This window comes from Hipposideros armiger, unplaced genomic scaffold (genome assembly GCF_001890085.2).
Source record: "Hipposideros armiger isolate ML-2016 unplaced genomic scaffold, ASM189008v1 scaffold_0, whole genome shotgun sequence".
Lineage (NCBI taxonomy): Eukaryota > Metazoa > Chordata > Mammalia > Chiroptera > Hipposideridae > Hipposideros > Hipposideros armiger.
The window spans coordinates 4,294,029-4,311,237 of NW_017731350.1; the positions used below are offsets into that span (position 1 = coordinate 4,294,029).

The following is a 17,209-nucleotide window of genomic DNA, read 5'->3' on the forward strand; positions in this document are numbered from 1 at the left end:
CTCCTACATGTCTGATTTATGACTTAAAAAACAAAACCAAAACAAAACAAGAACCCAACCCTTGTTGACTATATTTTTGTTGTTGTTTAACTGAACAGTGGTGTGGGAAGGGGACAATATTAAATGCATGCTCAAACTACCACCTTTACCTGGAATTAACTACTGTGTTATTATTTGTAATATTTTATTTGTTTATTTTTAATTTTCCTATTATTTAGTAATCTTTTTAAAGTTTCGCTTCATCTGTTATTAACACCTTATCTTTTTGAGAATTTTAAAAATCGACCATCTTGACATTCTCAAGAACCAATTATCAATTAAAATTATTCAATAACATAAAGAATTATATGACAAAAACAGAATTAATAGGCAGTAAGGCCTGTGCAACAGTTAACCATGAAAGTTTAGAAAAAGGACTAGCTTTAGACCAAGGGAACACCTCTCCATACACATGAGTTGATACCATAGATTGTGACTTTGGAGAGCTGAAAAAAAAAACCCCACCTTCTGTTAGCAACTGTCACCTTATGAGATGAGTGTCAAAAGAAGCTGTGGTCTAATGTCCTCTTCCTTCTCTGTGAGAAAGTGAAAGAAATGCTCAAACCTCTTAGGGCAGTAGATTGTCTCACCCACATACATTAACTGTGAAGTGTGATGCAAGTAACTTTGTTACTAACAACACTTAAAGTTACAATGTTTATACATTAATTACTTTAATAAAATTAGTGCAGATGCAAGGTTATCTTTACTATAATGTGGCACTAACTTCTCTTCTTTATGATAGACTTTTTGATGAGGAAAGGGATAATGTTAACCAAAATTCCCAGTGTGCTGGGACTAAAAGCTTAAGCCAGCTATGCTGCCATCATTACAAATAAACCATCAACACTAATGGCAATCATAAACTATTTTGGTTACATGGAGTTAAGTAAAGTTTAATAGTAACTTCTGTGTTATTAATTCTACCCCAAATAAAATTTAGGAAAGAAGCAGCATCCTAAAAATTGTGTGAAGAAATAAGTTTTCCTTGGAAGAGACTGCAAGATTTTCATGACAGAAAGAAGAAAGAATGATGTTACCAACTTTCCCGTTTGTGATGACACAAGAGTTATGCTCTCCAAATCAAAGACAAAATGGTTTAAATAAAATTTAAAATCAAGCCATCCATATTAACATTAAAAAATAATTTAAAATATACATAAAGTTTATTTATTTGACTTCTCCATAGTATGTAGTTGCTTTTTCTTACTAACCCTATCTGTGAACAGGAGGCCTACAAAAAAAAAAAAATCAAGACTTTAAAAATAAAATTATTTTTTTAATAGAATGGCAATATTTACTTATTTTTTTCTTGTTAATCTTTAATTTTTAGAAGGCTGATTTCATTGTTATTATGATTATGAAATGCTTTTATAAAAGCCTTGCAATCTCTCTACAGAAAAAAACATTCTTTACCCAACATTTTGGGTGTTTTTTAAAAATCTGGGTATATTCATGGGTGTGGTTAGAAGACAAAATTCTATTATGTTGTAAAGATATGAAAATGTTGCTCTATGGTAAGAACAAGAACTGCAAGCGGACTCTAGCTGGGAAATAAATCTTGGTAAATGGCAAGAATTCTACCAGTGGACCAGCATTAAAGAAACCATGAACACAAACAATTTCTTCATGCACGTGTACAATAAGAGATATGAAGAAAAATGTTTGTGCTAAGCAATGTTTATAAGAGTAAAAAGTGGGAACAACCCAAAAGCCTATCAATAATAGAATCGATCAGTAAAACTAGTATATTGATACAATGAAACCTCACACCAGTGAAATAAATTAACTGAGCTTTAGCTATTATATCGGCCTACAGTTGTCCACATTCCCTTCTTACAACTGAGGTAGTATAGCATTATGACTAAAAGTATAGATTCTGGGGCCCAACTCCACCATTATTCATTTTCTGACCTTCACCTCTCCATATCTTGGTTTTCTTATCTATGAGTATAAAAAGTAGGTAAAGCAGGTACAACTCATGTATCTACTCAAGATCATTAGGAGAGTAAACATTTAATATTTTAAAGTTATTTAAAACAGTGCCTGGCACATAGCAAACACTGTGAGGTGTCTGATTAATACATAGACCATAGTCAACTACTTTAATATCTCTAGTACTTGTCAGCTGCCTTTCTAACTAATGATGGCAGCCATCATGTTTTCCCTTAGTTTTTGCCAGACTTGAGTATCATGCATTTCTTTAATTATTCGTTTCAGTAATACATATTTAGGAAATTTTATGTACCTTCATATGGCTTTTTGTTTTGAATTCTCATTCTGCTTCTAGGGAGATGCTGATGTTTAAATTCTAAGTTTTAAAGATAAAATAAAAATTTAAAAAGTATAGTAACAAGTCAATCCTGAGTACTGTACTTTGTTGTATCAATTTCTATTTCTTGCTCTCCTTTTAAAAAAGGCAGGTTACAACCTTGACACCAAAATTGTGTGTTTAACTGCCTGCATATCAACTGCTAAATCTAAAATATTAGTGACTCTACACCCACCATTACATTTACATTAAAGAGATAAACACAATACTACTAATTCTGGATGTAGTATAAACACATCTATTTTGGAGACAAGTTATTCTCAAAAGAATGCTCCTACTATTTTTATGCTGTATTCTAAGCTCCACACCTGCAAGTATCTGACTGTTTATTAAGGAGCTCCAAGCTAAACTCCTCTAGTTTCCTTTTCCTTGACTCTTCCCTATTTAAAAAATGGGGGGGGGGCACCTTCATACTCATCCAATTGCTGCTAATCCAGATATCACACTTGAAATCTTTTCCACTCTCACACCCTATATATTCAATCACCAGGCCCCATCCAGTCTATTTCAAAACTAAATCTCAATCCGCAGATATATAAATCCAACACCCTATTCCTGTTTATACCCTTCCATGTGTTTTTATCTCACTGATAACAAAATCCAAAACTCACCACACAGCCACTCTACCCATGGCATACTATGCTTTAGCCATACTCATCTTTCCTCAGTTCCTCCTTATTCCCCAATCCTTTTTCCCCACTCCCAGGCCTTCACTATAATATATTCTCTGCTGTGAATAATCCCCCTATCTTTTTCACTTGCCCAATTCCTATTTGTTGTTCAAGCTTTAGCTAAAATTCTATTTCTCTTATCCCCGGTAATCTAAATCAGCCCTCCATTATATTTTCATGGCACTTTCTACTTTTTCTTCTTAGCATTTCCCACAATTTTGATTACACATTTGTTTGTGTGATTTTGTGTTTATTGCCCAACTCCCTCACTAGATGGTAAATTTTCAGGTGAATGGTTTTTTACTGGGAAAGAATAGGTACACGACATTTTAAAAGGTTAATTTGTGGAATTAATGAACCTGTTCTAATTGAGCAATAATAATGTAGGGAAAAGCTCAAAGAGAATGAGGATCATTAAACTGGTCAAAGGACATTACAAATCTTTCTAAACAAATCAAAGAGCAGTATCAACGGCATGGGGGTGGGGCATACCAGATTATTATTATATAAGAATCAGGCATAAGTTTGAAGGTGAGGACACAGGAAGGAAAGAAAGCTGAAAGTAGTATAAGTGCCAAATTAGCCTCTAGTAATTGGAGAAAGCCCATTTCAGTGGCAATGTTCTGCAATATAATTTATCTCTCTGTTTTTGCCACAAGGCAAGAGAAAACACTAGGGTGTTGGAGACCGTCCACATTCAAAGAGCTAAAAATGAAACGTAACACCTAAACTACAAGTGGTTAGTTCTTTCCTAAAGAGCAACTCTACTAAATAAGGAAGGCAGCTGTTGAGGACTATCAAAGCTAAGCTGTTCTAAATCTCCAAAACATTGTATCAGGATGCTCAGATAGGATTTTAATTCCCAATACAGGTTTTACATGTGTTAAAAGATGGCATTTTACTAAGGTCCAAAGCAAAGCAAAAGGTGATCTATCACTGTAGGTACAGTTAAAATTGGCATAGACTTTATCAGATGAGTGTTTGGGCGACACATTTTTCTACATGCAGCTCTATCTACTCAACACACTTGTCAACTGACAAAGACTGTATTACTACCTCTTTGTCCCTTCAAGGGTAGCAAAGAATAGATACTCACTAAAGTAAATTGATAAAACTATTTGTATCTAGATATTTCTATTTCTTTTTATGATATTTCTAAATTATTACATATTACCTTTAAAATGGAGACGTGACCAACATATGTACTTAGAGGTTTTATAGGTAATTCCATTTTTCGATGTAAAGTTATAATCAAGTAATGAGATGTGCTAATTAATCTATGGTTACATTTAACTACCGCTTTCCATAGAGTGACATGCACAGTATCTTGAGGGGGTGTAAGACGATAACGAGGGGCCTAGCCTTATAACTTCAAAATATAGGTAATAAACATGAGTCAGGCACTTTAAAATCAAATTACAAAACATTTTCTTTTCATTTTTTTTACTCAGTACATATCATTTCTTTTGTAATAAGCAGAGTCATTCAATCCTCAAATATTTAAGAGCTCAATGTGCGGTAAACACAGAACCAGGTGCTGAGGTGCAGCAGGGAGTGACAGATCAAGTTCCTAGCCTTTGAAGCTCACATTCAAATAGGAGGAAAGGGTGAGTAAGTAAAACTGGGCAACTTGAGGTAGAGAGTTACTAGAGAAGCTACTTTTGATTGAGTGATCAGTTAGAGTTTCTAAGTGAGGGTAACAACTGAGCTGCGACTACCTATGCTAAAAACTTGACTCCAAAATTATTTCAGAAATGAATAGTTTCATAGTATATGTGTAATAAAAACCTGGCAGAAAGAACCTCTTCATAGCCAGGCGACACCCAAAATGTGATGGGTCAAAAAGAAAATGCTCATTACTATCAAAGTCACTACTAAATACACTGCTATTCCTCGCAATCATACAACCATTTTCCTAGTTTTCTAGGTTCAATTTTGATGTTGTGAACCCCAAGAAAAGGTCTTGGAGACTTTGTTAGGGATTGAATTATGTCCCCCATCCCCCCAAAAATTTGTATGTTGGATGCCCTAACATCCAACTGACTTTATTTGGCTATAGGGCCTTTAAAGAGATAATTAAAGTTAAAAGAGATCATAAAGGTTGGGCCTTAAACCAACAGGCTTAGTTTCCTTATGAGAAGAGGACAGACACCAGGAGTATGCACTCACAGATTAAAGGCCACATGAAGACACAGCAAAAAGGTGGGCTTTCTCAAGCCAGGAAGAAAGGCTTCATCAGAAACCAACCCTGCCAGCACCTTAATATTGAACTTCCAGTACCCAGAACACTGAGGAAATAAATTTCTGTTGTTTAAGCCACCAAGTTTGTGGTGTTCTGTTATGGCAGCCCAAGTGGACTAATACAGATCACCCTCAGGAGTCCACAGACCATATTTTGAGAATTTCTGCTCCAGATACATACTTCTTACCATCCCTTTCTTCGTTTTAAGGAAGAGGGCAAAGGGCAAAGGTCTTTTCAAAGAAAAAGACAGAGATTCAGAGTCTAGAATAGTAAAATAAGATGACATCCAGAAACACTAAAGAACAGAAATTCCTTGGTAAAAATGGAAAAAGCAAGAATGTTCAATACATAATCCATATAAGCTGGGCTCTCCCACCAACGTACACCTAGATCTCCCAAATCCTATGTTACTTAGACTCTGCTCTGAAGTTTAAGCCTCACTTTTCTGAATTGTCGCCTTTAACTCCTTCTAACCCTCTGAACCCTTGTCACTTGTTTGACCTTATAGAATGGGACCTGGAAGATTTGAGGTGAACCCTCTGCAAATCCTAAAGCCAACATTCTCTTTGAGCTTTTGGATGCATTCTGAGAAACGGTTCTCCACCAGCTGCCCTCAGCTTCTTCTCAGTATCCTTCCAATGTCTGGTAAATGCGGACATACCTCCAGCGCAGTCTTTAGCCCTCTTTTCTTCAGTGCCCAGGTAAACACACACAAACATATCCATGCACACATGAACACATGCACTCACATGCACATTCTCTCTTTCCCTGGAGAAGTACCAGTGTTCTTCTACATTCAATTTAATTTAAAAATCTATCGAGTATCTTATATATGACACCTCAATAAATTCAATCTACGAGGAAAGACATGGGCATTAAACTAATTATAAATTTAAACCAGAAACCATAAATAAAAAGTGACAGGCCACCAAGTAGAGTGTTTGTTAAGAGTTGGCTTGGGATGCCAGCTCTGAGCAACAGGGCCACTGGTACGGATCTCACATGAGAGCCAGTGACGCTGCGCCTTCTACAGCTAAGATGGTGGACAACAGTTCGACCTGGAGCTGGGTTGCTGTGAGTCGCGGGCAATGGCGTAGGCTGCTTGGGGTGGCAGTGGGCTGCTGTGAGCTACCATGAGTGACCAGCAGCCAGCATGAGCAGCTGGCAGCCGGTGTGAACTGCAATGAGCGGCCATCTAATGGCTGGCGAGCAATCTGCCTCAGCCGGGAAGAGCACAATGATAATACTAACATGGGCCAGTGAAGCGATGTCTTCCACAACTAGACTGAAGAACAAAAGGACAGCAACTTGTCTGTTCCCCTTCCCCAATTCCCCAATAAAATCTTAAAAAAAAAAGATAATTTTGATCACGAAACAATGAAAAATTCCTAACAATGAAAAACAATCTCATAATCTCACAATTAAGTTAGTATCTCCAGAAAAATGGGCAAATAAAAAAATAAGCAATGTGCATAAGTTGACATGCAGTTGTATAATAAAAATAAAAATATATCCAACCTAATTAAAAATTATTTAAATTACTTTAAAATTAAGGCAAAGTAATTTCTCATCTATCAGACTGATAAAAGATTAAGAAAATGGCTAAAATCCAGCACTGATGAGGGTTTAGAAAAATATGCAATGTCCCATATCATTGTTAGGAATGTAAATTGGTATCACCTTTCTGGACTTACCAAAATAATCAAAATATACCTAAAAAGCAATCCACCTTCTAAGATCTTGTCCTCACCATATAATAAAAAATGCATTAAGTGTAGAGCAGCAACTCTCAACCGGGACTTATCGTACCCTCCAGGGAACACTTAGCAATGCTTGGAGACATTTTTGGTTGTCACAACTCAGGGTGGGGAGTGCTACTGGTATCTAATGGGTTGGGGTCAGAGAAGCTCTTGAACATCCTATAATGCACAGGACGACCCCCACAACAAAAAATTATCTCACCCAAAATGTCAACAGTGCGGAGGCTGAGAAACCCTGGTATAGGAGGATCAGGAGCTTTTACCGTTGCAGCTACTCCTACCCCTCCCCAGGAGGAAAGAAAATTAATTCTTATTTGGGTGAAATTCTAGTATACTGACTGGCTATGAAACTGGCAGGTGGGGGATAATGTGCACTAAAATGTCAAACTGCTATATGGTTCTCCCTCTCCTATCATCGTCATTCACTTTGCTCGACAGTTAAGTTGATTCAGCCTGACTGCCTAGGAGTGGCTGAGCATTTTCTTCTCACACAGTTATGGGGTCAAAATACATGGAGACCAAAGGTGTCACTAGTACTACCATGCACGTATCATGCTGTGAACAGAACCTGACAGTCTGCTAACAGAGTAAGGTCAAACATTAGGTTTGGGGAAATGAGACAAAGGTGTGTACTAATTCCTAACACAGTCTCCTAAAATACAGGAATACAGAAGTCAGTAACAAATTAGACCTATGGGGAATGCAAATTCATGATCTATGCTTAGAAATCGGCCTGAACACACAACACACAAATGAAATCTGAATCTATATACAGTACTCATGTTCAATTAAACACTGGGATGCTGTGATTCAAAGGGAAAACAAATCTAAAGAGACTTTAAATATATCAGACGCATATTAAGAGGACAAAGGAAACCTTAGGAAAGATGAGAGCTAAGTACCATTATTGCAATTTTCTAAATGTTTCCAGAAGACAAGAGTGTTTAAAATGTCATATTCCAGGAAAAGGGTCAGGGATAAATAAATCCTCCCTGCCTCCAAGATTATGGGAATCACAAGAACAACTCTTTCCACCTCATGATGAAGTGGCATGGGTAAAAGAGATAGAGGCTGGGCTACTGTAAAGAAGGGCTAAGGAAAAGTTCCAGCTTAGTTATGACATGAAAGATGGTCTCATGAATTCAAAGTAGAATTGCTATTCAAATATCCTGTTATCATCTCTTACCACTAACCCTGAGAGGTTTTTTTCCCTAATTAGTTTAAATTTCATCATATATAACTCTTATATAGATATGCCTGGAAAGGTCTTCCATATACTGAATTTTATAATGAAATATTCTTTAGATATAAAACTATTTCATTCAATGGAATCCTAGTATAAATCATTCTTTTAAAAATTAATCCCATCTTAACATTTTTTGTATAAAAATTTTTTTATATATGAGACAAGCAAATATATGAAACATTTTAAAACACACACACAAGAATAAAAATTAAATTTGTCTCTATTATTTTCTAAAATTCCAGATAGAATAATATTGAACAGTTAGTATAATTTGATCATGACATTTGTTGCACATGCCCAACCAACCAAATTATATAAAATCTGGCAATAGTCACGAAAATAAAAATCCCAATTCAATACCAGTTTATTATCACAAGATAAAAGGAATCTCCCCAAAGACATGCTTTTCTTAGTCTTAGTTTAGGCTATCTTTGATATTGCTGAAAGGAATTCTAAAATTTTTCATAAAGAAGTTAAGAATTTTACCTGGAAAAGCTGTATAGAATTTGTAGACTGGGTCTGAGGAAGAAGCACTGAGGAGTTTGAAGAGGCTCACAAGGAAGGTTGTTTGAAGGACAGAAGGTCAAGAAGAGGTGGAGACACAGCAGCTTAATGAGGAAGAGGAAGGTCTGAAAATAAACAGATATTTATAGTCAATTTATAGGAAGTAAATCTTGCTGGGTGATATAGAATGTAAACTACTCCCTTCATCCCAACAAAATCTTTAGGAATACTCTACATTATTCATCACCAGAAATATAACTTTGGCATTTTTTTAATGTTTTTTGCTTGTTTTCTTGTATGTAAGAAGTCTTGAAGAGAGCTTCAAGGACAGACAATGGTAGCCGAAGGATCAAGACCAATTTGTCCTCCCTCTCATGATAATTACATTATGAAAATATATGCAGGTGGTAAACTGGATTACTGAATGTTCTCTTTCACACTGAAAAACAACATATTTCTTCACATCAAGTAATGAGTTAGCAAACTGGTTAATACAAGGTCATAATGAAGCCAAGGTTTATGGATCTAGACCCCTATGATCCAGGAAATGTTCTATCTGAGTTCACAGGCTATATGCCTAATCTTTAGTAAATTGCTTTTCAAATTAGAGTAGCTGGATGGTCAGTTAAGGGTAGATGAGCACCAGTCGAGTGGCGCGTTGGTTAAGAGTTGGCTTGGGACACCAGCTCTGAGCAGCAGGGCCCCAGTTCGGATCCCACATGAGGGCCAGTGCCACTGCCCTCTACAGCTAAGATGGTGAACAACAGTTCGACTTGGAGCTGGGCTGCCGTGAGTTGCTGGCAATGGCGTGGGCTGCAGTGGGGCTGGCCAGCAGCAAGCGTATGCTTTCGTGAGCTGCCGTGAGCCGCTGTAAAGCGACCCATCTGCCTCACCTGGGAAGAGCGCAATGATAATATCAACATGGGCCAATGAAGCAACGTCCTCCACAACTAGACTGAAGAACAAAAGGACAGCAACTTGCCTGTTCCCCTCCCCCAAATCCCTAATAAAAAATCTTAAAAAAAAAAAAGGGTAGATGAGAATATGAGTAGATGAATGAAAAATCATCGCTACTACTATTGGCAAAATCTGAATTATATGTCCCACTGGTTTTGAATCGAAAGTCATATTAGTTTGTGGAAAAAGGTCAAAAAACCTTTAACAGTTTGGAAATTTTTTTGTTTTCAGTCTTGTGTTAAGTTTTTTCAAGAAGGCTCACCATGTAATTTTACGTCTAAAACAAACCCAAGTGAATACTTTCTAAGAATAAATTAAGGACTACATTCATAAAAGAATTACTACTTAAAATGCAATTATCTCATTTTAATGATGCTTAAATTAAAGCAATTAAACGATTTAACAGGAGAAAAGAATCTATGAAAGGTCCTATTAATTGTTGACCACAGTAGAAGAGAAAAAAGACAAAAAAAAACCCCAAAAAACAAAACCCACATTATTTTGTTTAAATTCTTCTCATGTTTTAATCTAACAAAAGCAATAATGGTAACATAAGTAGTAAGTAACATCAAATTCTTAATCATAATTGAAAAGACAGTACAAAATGTCTACTCTTTCCTATTTAACCATCTGGAACATGTTACAAACTCCCGGAAAGCCAGGAAAATCTGCAAGTATAATTACACTCTGGGACTATTAGCATGACATGCTTCAATAAATACTCCTAATAGGATCTGCTGGTATAATAATTGGCAGTAAAACTGATGGATTTCCATTATTTGGCTATTTGTTCTTACTGGCTTAATACTCGAGAAAACCAATAAATTGTCCCTTGAATAGAAACAAACAAACAAAAAACACCCAACAAGGGCAAAGTGTGACAGGTTGCAGAGGCAGAACAGAAGGGACAAGCAAAGAGCAAAGACGTGCAAATGCCTGAGTTCAATTCACATTTTCTCTCCCACTTTCTCCCTTTCTTCCTCTCTTCCCCACCCGCTAAATCTGGCGTAACTATCTGTGCTCTGGCCAACAGTGACTTGGTTAGGGTTAGGAAAAGATGTTTTATTAAATCTTGAGTTGGCTAATTCCAGTTGGCTGAAGGTCTTCAGACCAAATCGTAACAAAGGAAAACATTCAAAATTTATTCTTGATGGTTTTGGAGACCTAACATTTAGCTCTAGTTAAACTGGAAAGGTTAAGCAAGGGAAGAACCCAACCAGCTAAGGTTTTTAGGAAGATAGCTTTGGCAGATGAGCAATGGAGGCAAAAAGTTTGCTGTCATAGTCTAATTCCAATAGAGTGAGCAGATGGACTCATGCAGCAACAGTTAGGGCGAATGAGACATTGGACTAAATCAGTAAGAAGTGGGGGTAAAAAAGGGGCCACGCTGTCTGTGTCTGCAAATTACAAACGTAGTTCATGTTCACTACGTGCCTAGAAAATACAGGCAAATTTAAAAAATCATCTATAACTGTTCCATCTTGAATTAATGTAAAGATTTGTATATGTATTCTATAAATATAGGTACATACATAGTTTTGTTTTAACGATAATGGTATCATAGTGCACATATTGTTTAAGAGCACCTTGTTTCACTAAATTTATATCTGTAACTTCTCATGTTCTTAAATATTCTACAATAGTCTGTAAGCTATTTCTCTGTGTGTGTGTGTATGTATCACAGTTAAGCATGGCAGTGGTACAGGGCTTTAGATTGGTTCTAATTTTTCGCTATAAAAACAATACTATGATGATGCATCTTTCTGGCTGAAACTTTGTTTACATTCAGGATTATATTCTCTGAATAAGCTCCTACAAACACCAAGTTTCCTGGCATGGGAGACTGGATGGAGAGTAATGCCATTTAGTCAAGACTGAGTTTATAGGAGATAAGAGATATCTGAGGGAGAGGCTAATGAATTCAGTTATGTATGCATTAATTATGAATATGACATCCAAGAAGATAAATCTAGTTGACTTCCAAAGGAGTGGGATATAAAAGTTTTTGGAATCACTGAGCTATTGATGGTAGTGGAATGGGTGACGTGACAAGGGAAAAGTGTGACGAGAGAAGAACGGATTACTATGGAAACAATCCAATGTTTAAAGAAGAGGACAGTTAAAGCTGGAAGATCAAGTTTTAAAAAAGACAGGGAAAATGAATACAGGTAAGAGGAGGAAACCAGCAAAAGTTGAGGGTATAGAGATCATAACGTGTACTTTCAAGAGTTATTTTGAACCTGCCCAAACAATCACTATCCCTTTAAAACAACGAACTCTTAGAAAAATGCCCAAAAGCAGTCAAGAGTCCTTGCTATAATAAACTCCAATGAGGCACAAATACTTACCCCCCAAGACACCAGGAATTCAACATAATCCACCACCACCACAATTATTGAACCTATATGATTTTATGCTCTCAGTGTGTCTACCACCCTCCCCCAACTTCATGTCATAAAGACTCAACATCAAAGACATCTCTGTAAGTTTATGGGCCAGCACTATAAAAAAATTTTTTGGGGGGTGGCCTAAAATTGTTTTTCTCCCTTCAAGGTTTAGGCTAGTCCTATTCTAAGATTATTATCACTGTAAACACGTTCACAATTTCAACCTCATTTTACAAACTCTCCTAAGTATCTTTTCCAGAGCTGAGTTTTACAAACTTGATTTCATTTTCCCCTTCCTCCTTCTACTCTCTGCTTACCCCTCAGGGATTAAGGGCTTTAGTCCCTCAACAACTGGTTTCCAGTGTTTCCAAATACTCATACCAGTTGCTCCACTTTCCCAAGCTCTAGTTGGTGGCTGCTCTTGCAAAACACCACAGGACTTAGAGTGAGCCTCATCTGGATATACAAGTTGAGCTGTAGGAGAGCCACGTATACTCTCACATCAAGTCACATTCGTCTAGCTGCTAGAACATGCAGAGATGCTGCTTACCGTAGGGGTATTTTTAAAGACCTACATCATTCATTATTCCTCTAGTCCCTATCATTTCATCCATTACCACTGCCTGTTTCAACATCCTCTTCTTTCTTCTAGACCCACATTCCTTCCCTCCCAAGGAATTCTTTAATCATTCTCTTTTCCTTACCCCAGTTTTGCCAAAGGAGTGGTCTTTCCCTTGCACATTTTAAGTATGTTATTTTATTGGGAAGGGGTACTAGAAAAGATGAAAAAGAATTTCAGCTCCTATACACACAATATTGTTGATTAATATCAAATCCATACCAGAGTATGTACTATATTAAATTAAAACTCTATATACTAAATGAGCCACTCAAACAAATAACTTTCCATCACATGAATAAGGATGATGAGAGACAAGGAAATGTGCAAACAGATATTCACCCCAACACACAAATCATCACTATCATCCTCTGCAGTCAGCTCCTGTGCTCCCCTCGCTCTCTCAGAAGTATTCCTATAACCTAATGTGACAATAGCACTGAATAATGAGCATGTAGATTGTGTACTATATAAGACCTCAGAAAGTGCTATTGATAGAAAATTTAATATTGTATACAAATAGTGCCATTTTTATTTTACTTTTAAAAACTGTCTGCTGTAGTAAAGCCTAAACCTAAAAGTAGTCTTTTAATATTTCAGATATTAAATATTAATATCTGATAAAAAAACATACTTTCCTAGTATCCTTGACATTTTCATTAATGAATTAGGACACCTTTGTAGTAATGACAAATTTCTACCAGCCTTTGTTTTCCCTCTTGCCTGGACTTACTACTCCAATCTGTCACATCACTTTATTCTCCTTCCTCTGGGAAGCCATTCCTCATCTGCTATGGTTTGGCTGAGTAACCCTCCTATGTGTCTCCATAGCATCCTATGCATCTAGTAGCACCCCATTTATAGCATCTAGCAAAGTATTTGTCTATATATCTGTCTGGATCCCCCAAGTGGACTATAAGGCTGTATCTTATATAGGAAGGCTGTATCTTACTACTGTATCTCCAGAGCTAGGGCAGTGCTTAGCAATTAATATATTCTCAAGAGACAGTCAGTATGGTCCCACCAGTATTATCAACTGCTCTACCAGCGTCATCCTAGAGCCTAAGGCTTACTACAATCTCCTGTATGCAAGTCAACATAATTCTCTTAGAGCAATGGGTCTCAACCTTCCTAATGCCACGACCCTTTAATACAGTTCCTCATGTTGTGGTGACTCCCAACCATAAAATTATTTTCGTTGCTACTCTATAACTGTAATTTTGCTACTGTTATTTATCATAATGTAAATAGCTGATATGCAGGATGTATGTTCATTGTTACAAATTGAACATAATTAAATCATAGTGATTAATCACAAAAACCATATGTAATTATATATTGTGAAATATTTATTTCTAATTACAAATAAATGAAATTTTGTCTTTGAAACATGGAGACAGATAGAGGAGCGGTGTCTCAGTTCTTAAGACCATCTTAGGCGACCCCTGTGAAAGGGTCGTTCGACCCCCAAAGGGGTCGTGACCCACAGGTTGAGAACAGCTGTTTTAGAGGATACCTTGAATCCTGATACTGACCATCCATCCTCGTGTGTTAAGCAATATATTACAGGTTCCATTTAATTTTATTTCTTCAAAATTTCTATAAAATAAAAATACTTATCCTTCTTTACCAATGAGAAAATAACAGCTCAGAAAAAATAAATTACTTTCTCATAGCTACACAGCTGAGGAAAGATTATGCCTGTATGTCTCACTGAAAGTCAAGGTGTTTCTACTGTACTATTCTACCTCTCCAATACCTATATGGAATATGTAATGACTCAAACATATTTTTCTGCCTATATTCTGGAGTGTTAGTCCCTTCTGGGAATCAATAAAGTGTTTGTGAAGAATGTGGAAGACTGTAAAGGTGGTGGGTTAAGCTCTGGAATTAGATTGACTATCTGGATTCATATATCAGTTGTGCTGCCTACAAGCTGAGTAATCTTGGATAATTTAATTTGTGCTTCAATTTACTCGTTTATAAAATGGGGGTGGTAGTAGTAGCTATAGGGTTATGAGGAATAAATGAAAATATATATGAAGGATTTAAAATAGAGCCCAGCACATAATAATAATACTAATAGCTAGGAATACTGTATGCCTACTATGTATATTACCTTATCTTCAATAAACATTAGCTACTAATATTTAGTTATTTAAGTTTACACAAAGAAGTTGTTCAATTTTTTTATGCTAGTGGTTCTCAAACCATACAGTGCATCAGAACTACCTAAGAAGCTTTTAAATACACCCACAGTCCCTGCATCCTAGAGATTCTGATCTGTGGGGCTGGTTTGGCTCTCAAATCTATTCCTTTGAAAATTTTCCAAGAGGATTTCCATTCCCTGAAATATGCTAGACTGGAGATGTTAAAACATTTCTGTTCTACAGCATTTAAAACTGCTCAATAAAATATAAAACTTACCCTTTTCAATGTTGAATACCCCATAAAGAACAAGGGAAAACCACTAATGTCAAGAATGAAAACAAATCAAGAGAACAGATTGAAAAGTAAGAAGTGAAGCTGCCAGATACTCCAGGGGGCCTATATCGATCCCGGTAACCTATGGGGTAGAAGGGACAAAGGAAAAAGGCTCAAGCCTCCTAAAGTCAGGTAAATCAGGGACCAAAGTCAGGGACCAAGAGGACAATAACCCAGAAAAAGGATGAATTCAAACATTAAAAAGACCTTAACTGCAAACATCAAGGAAAATTTACTTCTCAGCTTTAGCAAACACATCAGGAGTTTGATGCCTGAATCATCTATACATGTGGATATTCCTAAAAGCTAAGTGAACAAAGCGCTACTGCAAAAAGTCAGCGATATTTTGAATAATCTAAAATTATTTTTTTAAAGATTTTCTTTTCTTTTTTTTAAAAAATACTAACCATGAAGACATGGGAAGACTTAAAAATCCTACAGCCACCAAGGCTGTAGTGAAATCAATAATGAATCAATAAATCAATTGTGAAAATCTCCAAAACCATGAGTTAGTTTTGTTTAAAAGTACATAATTTGGGGACTGAGTGATGGGACTACTTAGAATGAACTCCATATGCAGACTTTGTTCTGTTTTCTTTACATAAGATTGTTTGGTCTTACAGGTGTATTGTATGAAATATACGAAATATAAACAAGCAAATAAAGAAAAGAAAATTCAGGGCCAGCCGAGTGGCGCGTTGGTTAAGAACTGGCTTGGGACGCCAGAGGGCACCGGTTCGGATCCCACATATGAGGGCCAGTGACACTGCCCTCCACAGCTAAGATGCTGAACAACAGCTCAACCTGGAGCTGGGCTGCATGAGTCGCCAGCGACAGCGTAGGCTGCAGCCCCTGTGGCAGTGGGTTGCCATGGGCTACCGTATGTCGCCGGCAGCCAGCGTGAGCAGCCAGGAGCTGCAGTGAGCGGCCGTCCAGAAGCTGGCGACTGATCTGCCTTGCCCGGGAAGAACACAATGATGGTGCCAACTTGGGCTAGTGAAGCAATGTCCTCCACAACTAGACTGAAGAACAAAAAAGACAGCAACTTGGGCCGGCCAAGTGGCGCGATGGTTAAGAACTGGCTTGGGATGCCAGAGGGCCCTGGTTTGGATCCCACATATGAGGGCCAGTGACACTGCCCTCCACAGCTAAGATGCTGAACAGCAGCTTAACCTGGAGCTGGGCTGCATGAGTCGCCAGCGACAGCGTAGGCTGCAGCCCCTGTGGCAGTGGGTTGCCATGGGCTACCGTATGTCGCCGGCAGCCAGCGTGAGCAGCCAGGAGCTGCAGTGAGCGGCCGTCCAGAAGCTGGCGACTGATCTGCCTTGCCCAGGAAGAGTGCAATGATGGTGCCAACTTGGGCCAGTGAAGCAACATCCTCCACAACTAGACTGAAGAACAAAACGACAGCAACTTGTCTGTTCCCCTTGCCACAATTCCCCAGCGCTGTTCCCATCCTCCAATTCCCCAATAAAAAATCTTAAAAAAAAAGAAAATTCAACCATAATAATTTTTTCAAAAAAACATTCTCACAAAACAGTTGATTTTTACCAAAAAGTTTTCCAGAAAGAGGAAATATTCCCCAAGTCATTCTATGAGGCCAGTATAACCTTAATACCAAAACCAAACAGTACCAGAAAAAGAAATAGTGTCGATCTCACTCTTGAACATAGGTGCGAAATTCTAAATAAAATACAGGTACCCCTCACAATCCAAATTTCAACGTAGAAAATAAATACAGCAAATTTTATTAAAGATACGGTTGAAATCCTTTGTTACTGAACTTGCCTTATTTACTTTATAAAATGTATCAACTAGGAAAAAAAAGGCAGTATTCCTCAATGTCCACATTTCAACTATTCACCCTTCAAAATTCATGAACTAACTAGATCTGTGGTCCCCAAAATCTATTCCAAGTTGTCCTGGAGTGTCAGTCAACTCATGGTGGGGAAAAGGGTGAAATAATTG

The 17,209-nt window shown here is 37.3% G+C and overlaps 1 protein-coding gene across 7 annotated transcripts in view; it reads right to left on the minus strand.

The window, feature by feature from the left end:
- Positions 1-17,209, minus strand: part of NCOA1 (nuclear receptor coactivator 1) — a 216,426-nt gene that overhangs the window by 105,898 nt on the left and 93,319 nt on the right. For 6 of the 7 annotated variants that reach the window (XM_019648257.1, XM_019648505.1, XM_019648602.1 and 3 more), the window contains one exon: positions 8,777-8,919. The exons of the other annotated variant lie outside the window; for it this stretch is intronic. The gene's annotated coding sequence lies outside the window, so the exon portion shown is untranslated. The remainder of the gene's footprint in view (positions 1-8,776; positions 8,920-17,209) is intronic. 7 annotated transcript variants of the gene reach the window in all.